The sequence below is a fragment of the Capsicum annuum genome, chromosome 4 (assembly GCF_002878395.1).
Source record: "Capsicum annuum cultivar UCD-10X-F1 chromosome 4, UCD10Xv1.1, whole genome shotgun sequence".
Lineage (NCBI taxonomy): Eukaryota > Viridiplantae > Streptophyta > Magnoliopsida > Solanales > Solanaceae > Capsicum > Capsicum annuum.
In genome coordinates, this window is record NC_061114.1 from 123,159,224 (window position 1) to 123,172,210 (window position 12,987).

A 12,987-nucleotide genomic window follows, 5' to 3' on the forward strand; every position below is an offset into this window, starting at 1 on the left:
ACACTTTGCCACAAAATTCACCACATCCCTCTTTAGGTTGTTCCATCAATAGATTTCCTTCAAGTCATGATACATCTTTGTTGAACCCAGATGCACAGTGTACCTTGACTCATGAGACTCAGCCAAGATTCTTTCTCGCATCCCTTCAACATTAGGAACATATAATCTACCTTGGTACCTTAATATACCATTTCCACCAATCTCGAAGGCCATAACTCTCTGTTGTCCTACATCATCCCTAATCTACATTAAGACAGGGTCCAATAATTGCTTCTCTTTCACCTCAGCCCCAAGAGATGACTTCTCCATCTCTTGGGCAAATACCTCACCATCATCAGAGTCCAAGAGATGAACTTTAAGATTAGCCAAACAATAAATATCCTTCACTAATTCTTGCTTCTTCTCAATCACAGGAGATAAACTTCCCATGGACTGCATGATAAGAGCATCATCAACCACGTTGGCCTAAAATTAATGTTAATGGAGGCTCATATCATAGTTGTTGAGTAACTTAAGCGATCTCCCCTGCCTTTAACTCCTTTTAGGTGAACATATACTATAAGCTCTTATTATCTGAGAAGATGTTAACATACACCCCCTATAAATAATGGCGCTAAATCTTTAAAGCAAAGACCACACCCAATAATTCAAAATTATGTGTTAGAAAATTCTTCTTATACACCTTCAACTGTCTAGAAGCATATACAACCACCTTACCTTGCTGCATTAACACACAACCCAGTCCCATATGGAATGCATCACAATAAATAACAAAACCCTGGGTACCCTTGGGTAGAGTCAAAATCGGAGCCGAAGTTAATTTATCCTTTAATTTCTTAAAACTACCCTCACAAGCATCCGAACTCAAGAACTTTACCTTTTTCTGAGTAACCTTAGTCAATGGGGCAGTAATATAAGAGGAGCTTTCCACAAACCTTCTATAATAACCAACTAAACTCAAAAAGCTCTGAATATTAATTGGAGTCTAGGGTCTAGGCAACTTTTTAACCACTGTAACTTCAGATGGATCCACCATGATCCCTTCACTAGATATAACATGACCCAAATAGGTCACAACATTTAACAAGAAATCACACCTCGAGAACTTCACATACAATCGCTAATCTTGTAAGTTTTACAACATAATTTGGAGGTGAAGGACATAATTCGCCTCACTCTTAGAATACACCAAAATATCGTCAATAAACATAATTACAAACAAATCCAAGAACTGACAGAATACCCAGTTCATAAGGTCCATAAATTTAGCCAGGGTATTAGTCAAACCAAAGTGCATAACCAAAAACTTAAAATGACTGTACCGAGTTTGGAAGGCAGTCTTAGGAATATCCACCTTCCTAATCTTTAACTGATGGTAACCCGATCAAAGATCAATCTTGGAAAAGTACTTAGCCTCTTGAAGCTGATAAAAAAGATCATCAATCCTAGGAAGCATATATTTATTCTTTATAGTCACCTTATGGCTGTAAACTATACACATCCAAAATGAACCATCCATCTCATGCACAAAGAGAATAGGAGCACCCCTTAGAAAAACACTAGGGAAAATAAAACCTTTATCTAAGAGGTCTATCAAGTGCTCTATCAGCTCGGCTGGAGCAATTCTATAAGAAGGGGAAGAGATAGGATGAGTGTCCAGAAAAAGATCAATCCCAAAATCAATTTCCCTATAAGGAGGATACAAGAAAGATCATCAGGGAACACCTCGAGAAATTCATGGACCACAGGGACAATGTAACGCCCCTAAATTATATCCCAAGATGTCACACGGTGCTTAAGGTCACAAGTGACCCCAAGCTAATCCTTCATCTTCCATAACCCAAAGCAACTGAATAAAATACATAAAATAGAATGAATAATGCCAAAACAACCCATAACTTAGTCTGACCAACATGAAAGTAAATTTACATGGTCACAATTCTGCTCATATATATACAAATCTAAAACTGAATACACTGACTACTAGTGACTGTCTATGAAGCGTCTACTAGCATTGACCAAAGATAACTGGGTCATGACTCCCAACTACCCCTACTCAATACGACTGAATACAGAAAATACAATACACCTCAAATCTGAACAACTCAAGTCCCTGAATCAAAAGGACTAATCACCTGCTGATCGAGAGCTGCAACCCAGCTGAACATGATATGTGCACTACAGCTTGTACCTATATTTTGATAAGAATGTATCCCATGGAAATATATAGGTCAGCACTTTGAAATGTACTGAGTATGTGGGGGTGCATGCAACAATATAAATAGTATAATCAATTTCATAAAAACATGCATATGGACAATGATGGCTCACTTGGCTTGAGTTATACCAAATCATACTTTTTTGTAATTTTATAATAAATAGTTCATATGATAAAATCTCGTAATCCACGTAAATCATTGTAAATCATAAATTATGATAAATCGTCTTAAATCATCATAAATTATCATATCGTTAAAAATCATCATAGGTAATTATAAATCATCATAAATGACCATAAAACATCATAAACATCTAAACTCTTTGACTCAAATCTCAGAGTGACTCGGTAATTCAAGAAACTTAATCTTATGGACACGGGAGGTTTCTATAACCGACAACCCCACATGAGCTATGTGGAATACCAATGTTTGAAACCCCAGTTGGCGGGAGCCTCATACTCTTTGCCAGGGAGTACGACCTTAAAACTGCAATAATCACAATCAGGCTCTCTAGTCAATAATATCATCATCAAATAACCCTACGGTGGCACATAGGTTTGGGGAAATACCAAGTTTCCCTCTCGGTGCTAAGTACTACTCCCTGACAAGCTCAGAACGCATTGGGAAATCCACCACAACATCACAAGGGTCTATCATAAAGACCAAATCAAATCTCTTTCTCATTTATCAAATCATATCAATTTGTGGATTCCTAACTCAACTCATTTTAGCTCAAAACATTTTAATCTTCCTCAATATCAACAAGGTATCAATGCATTGAACCATAATTGACTCGACGTTTGGACAAGGATATGAAGACTCAATACGTAATATTTTTAATAATTTAACTCATCAAAACCATCTGGAAAATACCAAGACTCATTGCAACTTCGATATCAATATACCCAATAACTCAAATCGTCATAAGGAAGCTCAAAATTTGACACATGGCTCGAAAACACTTAGAAATACCGATAATTCATTCTTGAACTTAAAACGTGGATACATGTTTAAAATATATCAATTTTTGATAGAAACACCAAGAATCCCAATATTAAATCTCAATTCATAGAACGAAAATAGTCAAATACTCATGTGATTCAAAACTTACAATTCAAATCTTTATAAGTTCATAATCAAATTATTTAGACATAATTCAACTTACAGAACCATATGAATCCATTAAATAATCATAATTGGCAAACTTGAACAATTTACATATATACATAATCAAAATCTCATGGTAGGATATCTTGGAAATAAATTCATTTGACAAACTCATAATAATCCATAATAAAAATTAAAGATACGGGTACAAGAACGGAAGAATTATTCTTGTTCAAAGCCCCACATACTGAAAAATGGAAGATGAATATGAAATTCTGACTCCGGAACTTTATTCACGAAAATAAAGGGTGCTTCTCGAAGCCCTTAACATGATTAACTCGAATCCCAAATCAATTTGAAATTTCTACGATTCAATCAAGAGACATAGAAGGATGAAATTTGGAGTAGTAGGGTTGGGGTTTGAGCCTTAGGAAATTTTGGAGAAAAATGAGCTATTGAATGCTCTTAATAATAAAATAAGAAAGAAAACTGATTGGATAAAAGGAAGTGAAAAAATTACACAAAAGTTAGAAAATATAAAAAATACTGAAGACACAATAGAACTAGTAGTATTTTTGATAAATAAAACAGAAATAACTATATTTTTGATAAATAAGATAGAAATAATTAAGAAAAAATTAGAACAATTATATAGTGAAGATCCATTAAAAGGATGGGAAAAACATAAAACTACTATAAAAATTGAATTAATAGATAAGAATAGCATAATAACCCAGAAACCATTAACATATAATTTTGACAATTTAAAAGAATTTAAAATGCATATAGATTAATTATTAGAAAAACAATATATACAAAAAAGTAATAGTAAACATAATAGTCCAGCATTTATAGTAAATAAACATAGTGAACAAAAAAAAGGAAAAGGTAGAATGGTTATTGACTATAGAAATTTAAATGCAAAAACTATAACATATAATTATCCAATACCAAATAAGATATTAAAAATAAGGCAAATACAAGGATATAATTATTTTAGCAAATTCTATTGTAAATCAGGATTTTACCATTTAATGTTAGAAGAAGAATCTAAAGAATTAACCGCATTTACGGTACCACAAGGATTTTATGAATGGAACGTATTACCATTTGGATATAAAAATGCACCAGGTAGATATCAACATTTTATGGATAGTTATTTTAAACAATTATCTAATTGTATAGTATACATAGATGATATATTATTATATACAAAAACTAAAGAAGAACATTTAAAAATATTAGGACAGTTTACAGATATAATAGAAAAATCGGGAATAAGCTAGAGATTGCAAATTACCCCAAAATCCAAAAAATAAACAAATATCAGAAATAAAACTAGATAATACAGAATATATGCAGATAGATTATATAGATTATGAATTAGAAAGTGAGGATAGTATATATGAAATTTCAGAAAACGAAACAGATAATGAAATAGCTAGTGAAATAGATGAATCAAATGACTGAAGAAGATATAAAAATAATAACAAAGGAAGAATATCTAAATGATGAAGGAACAGAACAAAAAATAATATTTGACAGTAACATATTTGATGAAATAAAAGGAAAAGAATTAGACTTAAGTGTAGAAAAAATATTTAAATTACCAACAATAAAAAATATGTTTACTAGGAAAAAGGACGAATATTATGTAGTATGCCAAAAGGAACATGTAATAGACTGTAGATATGCAAAAGGCAAAGCTAGTATACCACTAGTAACAAAAAGAATAATTAATAAAGAGATAAATGATATAAAAAGTAAAGGAGACCCAATAAAATATGTACACCTTGAGGTACAGAGACATTAATAAAAGTATGTTTTAGAGAAGGAATAGATATGTCAATAGAATTATATTTAGCAGATGATAGAATTATAAAACCTAAGAAAAAAGCATAATAACTGCCGTAAAAGGAAATCTAATATTTCAAAAATTTAAATTTATAATAAGTGCAAATTATTCAGTAGCGGTAACAGATAAAAATATAGATAAATCACTAGTATTATATTGGAAAATATCAGGAATAGAATTAACCCCAGGAAGTAAAATATTTACAGTAAGATGCAAAAATTTATATGTATTAACAACAAAACATAAAATAACAGGAAAAAATAAGATTAATAAAATACGAATAGAAAGTCCATTCGAACAAATTGTAAAAACAATAGATTATAATGATTATAGCTATAGAAACATAGATATAGAAGAAAATTTAGAAATAGTAAATGATAGAATAAGTACAATGAAAAGAATAGCTGATGAAAAACCAGAATCATCAAGCTCATCAAAAAGAACAAGTTATGAAATAAATTCAATAAGTAATTTAAACCAATATTACATAACAGGAAAAATAAATAAAAAAGAATATTTAATACTCTTAAATACAGGACAAGAAGAAAATTATATAGCAAAATATCTAGTAAAAAATGAAGAAATAAAAACTGATAATGATATGTGCCCAGATCTACCAAGAAGTTTAATAAATAGTAAAAATATAGCAGAAAAAGAAATAATAACAGGAATTAGAAAAATAAAAATAGAATTTGAAGTAAAGGAAGAAATGCAAAAAGTATATATAATATTAGGAATAAAATGACTAGAACAAGTAAAACCATATAATATATAACATACTCAATTAACCTTAACATATAACAAAGAGAAATTATTCTTAAGAAGAGCCTTAACATAAAATGAAAATATATGTATTAATGAAGATAGTAGTAGAAGGATATTAAAGTAGATATTATATGCCCATGATAGATACAGGAGCAGAAGCTAATTTATATAGATATAATTGCTTACCAGAAAGTAAATGGGATAAATTAAGAACACCAATAATAGTTAAAGGATTTAATAATAAAGGAAGTTTAATTACTTATAAAGCTAGGAATGTAAAAATACAAGTATGGGATAAGATATTAGCAATAGAAGAAATTTATAATTATGAACTAACATCAAAAGATATACTTTTGGGAATGTCGTTTTTAGATAAATTATACCCACATATAATAACTAGAACAGACTAGTGGTTTACAACACCATGTAAACAGAAAGTAAGAACAAAAAGAGTTAATAATAAAATAAGAAAAAAAACTAATTGGATAAAAGGAAGTGAAAAAATTACACAAAAGTTAGAAAGTATAAAAAATACTGAAGATACAATAGAACTAGTAGTATTTTTGATAAATAAAACAGAAATAACTATATTTTAGATAAATAAGATAGAAATAATTAAGAAAAAATTAGAACAATTATATAGTGAAGATCCATTAAAAGGATGGGAAAAACATAAAACTACTATAAAAATTGAATTAATAGATAAAAATAGCATAATAACCCAGAAACCATTAACATATAATTTTTACGATTTAAAAGAATTTAAAATGCATATAGATTAATTATTAGAAAAACAATATATACAAAAAAGTAATAGTAAACATAATAGTCCAGCATTTATAGTAAATAAACATATTGAACAAAAAAAAGGAAAAAGTAGAATGGTTATTGACTATAGAAATTTAAATTCAAAAACTATAACATATAATTATCCAATACCAAATAAGATATTAAAAATAAGGCAAATACAAGGATATAATTATTTTAGCAAATTCGATTGTAAATCAGGATTTTACCATTTAAAGTTAGAAGAAGAATCTAAAGAATTAACCGCATTTATGGTACCACAAGGATTTTATGAATGGAACGTATTACCATTTGGATATAAAAATGCACTAGATAGATATCAACATTTTATGGGTAGTTATTTTAAACAATTATCTAATTGTATAGTATACATAGATGATATATTATTATATACAAAAACTAAAGAAGAACATTTAAAATTACTAGGACAGTTTACAGATATAATAGAAAAATTGGGAATAAGTCTAAGCGAAAAGAAAGCTGAAATTATGAAAAATTAGATAGAATTTTTAGGAATACAAATAGATAAGAGTGAAGTGAAAATGCAACAACATATAGTACAAAAAATAATAAATTCAAAAGAAGAATTAGATACAAAAAAGAAATTAAATCATTTTTAGGATTAGTAAACCAAGTAAGAGAATATATTCCAAAATTAGCAGAAACTTTAAAACCACTACAGAAAAAAATAAAAAAGGATGTAGAATATAACTATAATGAAGAAGATAAAAAACAAGTCCAAAAAATAAAATTACTTTGTAAAGAATTACCAAAATTATAATTTCCAGATGAAAATAGAAAATTTATATATATAGTAGAAGCAGATGCTAGTGAATATAGTTATGGAGGAGTACTTAAATATCGATATGAAGCAGAAAAATTAGAACACTATTGTAGATACTACTCAGGTACGTTCAATGAGACAGAAATAAAATAGGAAATAAATAGGAAAGAATTATGTTCATTATATAAATGTTTGTTAGCATTTGAGCCATATATTATATATAACAAATTTATTGTACGAACAGATAATACACAGGTACGCTGGTGGTTAACAAAGAAAATACAAAATTCAGTTACAACAAAAGAGATTCGGAGACTAGTCTTGAATATATTAAATTTCACATTTATAATTGAAGTAATTAGTACTAACAAAAATGTTATTGCAGATTACATATCAAGATAAATCTACACAGACTGAAATAATAGAAGAAGATACTCTAGAAAAAATACTCAACACCCTAACTACGCTTTCAATGAAAGTGGACAGTATGGGTAATGAGATAGAAAAGCTAAAGACTAATGAAGATAAACTGAAGTCTATAGCTACAAATCAGCTAACTCAGCAGTGTGCAGAGCTATGTCGATCGGAAGACATTAAAGTTGCAGAGCTAGAAGGAGACGATATGACACTCCATAAAACCCATAACGTTATCAATCTACTTCTGCAGGTACAAGCAAAGGAGTTAGTAGACAAAGATATCAGAATATGAATATGAATAAGATATTTGAAAAACCATTTATACCAAAAACACAAAAAGACCCCTTGTTCATACCCCCACAAATTACCACATACCGAGATAGTATAAACCAAGATAAAAAAGTTTACAACTATACAGCCCAAAAATACATAGAAAATATCTATAGAGTATAAACTTTCCTAAACCTTAACCCCAGAGCTACAAATATCAAAGAACCAAACACAAACTATATAACCCAAAAATTACAAAGATATAACAAGCTAATTGCACTACCTAAAACCAACCCAAGCCTAGTGAAAACTTATTTTGACTATGAATTGTTAAATACCATATACACCCAAGACGGAGAAGAACTAACAGCTATGGAAGAATTACATAAAATATTCACCACCTATAAAAGGATAACAAAAGAAAATCTATTTTATATAAAGTGTTATACTGCAGCAGCAGAGATATTATACGATGAAATAAAACCAGTTATACAAGTTGTAAAAATAGGACTAACCAGAGATATGATCATACCGGAAGATATTACGCAGCAGCCAGAGATACCCAGAATTGAGATACCTGATTTCTACGCAAATAAACGACTCATTGGACTAGCTACAATTATTCAAGAATTAGCAAATAATTATACTAATGGCAACCCAATATAGAGCTATTATTTGCGAGACCATCAGATGATTTATTTAAATTCAAAAGAGCTACGACAAGCAAATATGGAAGATGTTAGACAATGGATAATGACATTACTCAACCCAAAAAAATAATCTACTACAAGAGCAATTAAAAAAGGATTTATTTCAGACGAATTATTGACAAGATATTGTAAGATAATTGAACACAAATATCCAGACCATCAATGTTCAAGATGTAATGGAGAAGATAACATTATTCCAGAAGTACACCTAGAATAAAAATCAAGAAGATGAGCATGCCAGCTGGAAAGATAAGATAAGAAGCAATAATGGAGATATGAAAAAACAGCAGATACGACAACGAGAAGATATCAACGGAAGACAAGATACTAAATTATTTACGTAAAATTGTTGTACAGAATTATTAGACTTTAGCCTTTTCTTTTTAGCCTCCTAGCCTTTTTGACTTTTTTAAAGGCTATAGCATTAACGTTTTAGTCTTCTAGCCTTTTTGACTTTTCGAAAAATAATATGTTAAGAAGTTTATTAGCAAAGTGAAAACGGAGAAAAATCCCTAAGAACTATGCCATCCTAAAGGTGAAACCAATGAGGCAAGAAGCCATGGCGAGGAGTAACCAGAGTAGAGGCGCTGTTTAAGGGAAAATATCCAAATTACCATGCTAATAGTGACCGAAGAACATGTTATTTAAGAATAATCTAGTATATAGTAATCTAAGATGACTATATTTTGTTATGTATATGATTGGAAGGAATATTTTGAAAATAGCAATTTTATGAAAATGAATAATTATTTATCTGATGTGATGGTAGATAAATTTAAAATACTTATTTTGTATGGACTTAAAGATATAAAAGTAGTAGATATAAGAAAAATCATATTAGAAAAAGCATTTGGTAAATATTATATGACTAGAGTAAATTATATACCATACCTGCCTAACTACTCTTACAAATACTTACCATGATAAATCACATAGAATTTTTAAAAAGATATGAGCAACATACAGTTAATAGAAAAACAGATGAAACTAAATTTAGACAAATACATGAAAACTAAAGAGATAAAATATATAGAATTCCTTAATAAAAACATGCAAGAACTACTAAGGCTAAAACAAACAACTACAAAATATTATAATAAAATATTTAATCAATTTAAAAAAAGAATAGATCATCTTTAAGTCTTAATCTTATATATACTTAAAGATATAGAAATTATAGATATTAAGAAAGTTATTATTTTAGAGAAGAGTTCAACGTAGGGGAAGGAGACTAGTAAAATAATCTATTCTTTAACCTGATTTTGTCGAAGTATGGACTGATCTTTGGCCATATTTTGTAGTGTTTCTAGATCTTATCAAGCTCAAGTTGTAGAGACAGAAAATCTTCAGAAAAAGAATAGATGAAATCGAGTTACACGAGCTAAGAGTCACGAATTTCATATTTGAGTGATTCATGACAAAATCTATCAAGGCATGTTTAGAAAAGTCTTCATTTGGACTGAATTTTATGACATTCATGAGACTCCTTGATTGTCTTGATTGAAATCAATCTAAACGCTATCTCTTTGATAGATTCTAGTTTATCAAGTACAAGAAATAGATAATTTCTCCTGCTACTCTCTTAATAAATTGGATAATTTTAGTGAAACAATGGATGAATCATTTGAATATGGAGTCAACTTGTCTATATAAATATTTTGGCTAAATGAATGGTCTAGAATATTGATTTACTGTCCTTTACTTGCTTTCCTTTTCTTGCTTTTGCTGAAACTAGATATTTTTTATTTTTGCCTTTATTTTCCTCTAGTCTTTTTGTCCTGTCAGGATGGGTCTTTTTAATCTATAGATTTTTCAATTGGGTAAAAAATATATATCCCGACAGTGTGAAATTTAATTACGAAAAATCTTGACATTTTGCATAATTATTGAAAATCTCAATTTTAGGTCTGTTGAGATACATAATTAGCTTCCGATACATCCAATGGAAGATACATTTTTTTTCTTTGTAAAGATACATAATTAGCACCTGATACATTTTTTATTTTGAGTTTATCGAGACATAATACATCTTACGAAAATATATGTTTTCCTTTGTAAAGATACATAACTAGCTTTAAATATGTTTTTTCAGTTTTGTGTCTGTCGAGATTAACTAGCTTTAAATATGTTTTTTCAGTTTTGTGTCTGTTGAGATACATAATTAGCTCCTGATATATCCAACAAAGATACATAGTTAGTTGGGTTTGTATCTATTTTGTTAGAGTGGGGATTTGCAAAAATATGGTAAGTTAAGATGTATGTTTAAGTTATCTTTTCTTTTAAATTTTATTGGCAAAATGTTCTATTGAACCCCTGTACTATGTCAGTTTTGTAAGTTGGACACTTCTACTTACATGTTAGTCATCTGAACCCTTTAACCCATCAAAAAACAACATTTCGCACCCTTTGACTGTTGACCTTGCCTATGTGGCAAGGTCATGGTGACTAGGGCAAAAAGAGAGTAACCACTCGCCTAGGGGTGCGAGTGGGGGTAAAGTTTTGGCCAATTTGACATTAAAATAATTAAAAAAAAATATTAAAATTTTTTTTAAAAAAAGGGGAGGTTCTTTTTTTTCCTTTAAATTTAAAAATATTTTTAAAAATTTAAAATAATTTTAAAATATCTTTAAAAATTTTAAAATAATTTTAAATTTTTTTTAAAATATTAAAAATATTTTAATAACTTTAAAAAAAATTAAAAAGAATCCTTTTTTTCCTCCATCTTTTTTAATTAAAAAATATTATTAAAATAATTTAAAATTATTTTTAAAAATTAAAAAATCATTTTAAAAATATTTTTAAAAGTTAAAAAAAAATTTCCCTCCCCACCCCCCCCCAGCCCGTCCCTACCCCCACACACCCCAGCCCCTCCTTTTTTTCCTCCATTCTTTTAAATGAAAAAATATTTTTAAAATTTTAAAAATAATAAATTTAAAAATTTTTTCCCACCCCAGCCCAGCTCATCCCCACTCTACCCACCCCTCTCCCCAACCCTTCACCCTAACCCAGCCCATCTCTAGCCCACCCAGCCCCACGTAACCCCTTCCTTTTCCCCAGCCCCTCACCCCACCCAGCCCATCCCCATCCCACCCAGCCCCATGCAACCCCTTCCCCAACCCCCACCCCACCCAGCCCATCCCCATCCCACCCCGCCCCACGTAACCCCTTCTCCAGCCCTTCACCTCACCCAACCCCCTTCCTCCAACCCCTCACTCCACCCCACCTAGCCCCACACAACCCCCTTCCCCAGCCCCCACCCCACTCAGCCCCTCTTCCAGTCCTTCACCCCCAGCCCCACCCAACCTTTCCCCCACAATTAATTTAAATTAAATATTTTAAATATGTAAATCATATTTAAATTAATTAATTAATTAAGTAATTATTTTTAAAATTAGGTAAGAATTTTAAATTTGATAGATTAATTAATTTAAAATTTAATTAATTTAAATAAATTAATTAGTGAAGAATTTTAATTAACTAATTTATTATATATTTAAATTTAAAATATAAATTTATTAATTGAATTAATTTTAATGTAATACTTTTTTAATTTTTTAATTTTTTTATTTTAAAAATGATTATTCAAATTTTTTAAATCTTAAAAGCATGACTATTCAAATTTTTATACAATTTATAATTTTTCTTATTTAATTAAATTAATTTTAATATTTAATTTGTTATGTAGCATTTTAAAAATGACTTTAAATTTAATGTAATACTTTTTCTTTTTTATATTTTTTTATTTTATTTTTTAAAATGACGTGGCAGATGACATGACACACGTGGCAGCTGATGTGGCAGCTGACATTGGAGAGTGTGTTACAATCTCTAAAAAAGTGTTTAAAATGTAGCTTTTTCATGCGTTCAGGGGTCCAGATAACAAATATTTAAGTAGAAATATCCAACTTACAAAACTGACATAGTAGAGGGGACCAATAGAGCATTTTGCCAATTTTATTACTAAATGATCTTTATGCCTGAATTTAATTTTATAAAAGTGGTAATAATAATATTGATAATAACAACAACAATCATAATAATAATAATAACAAT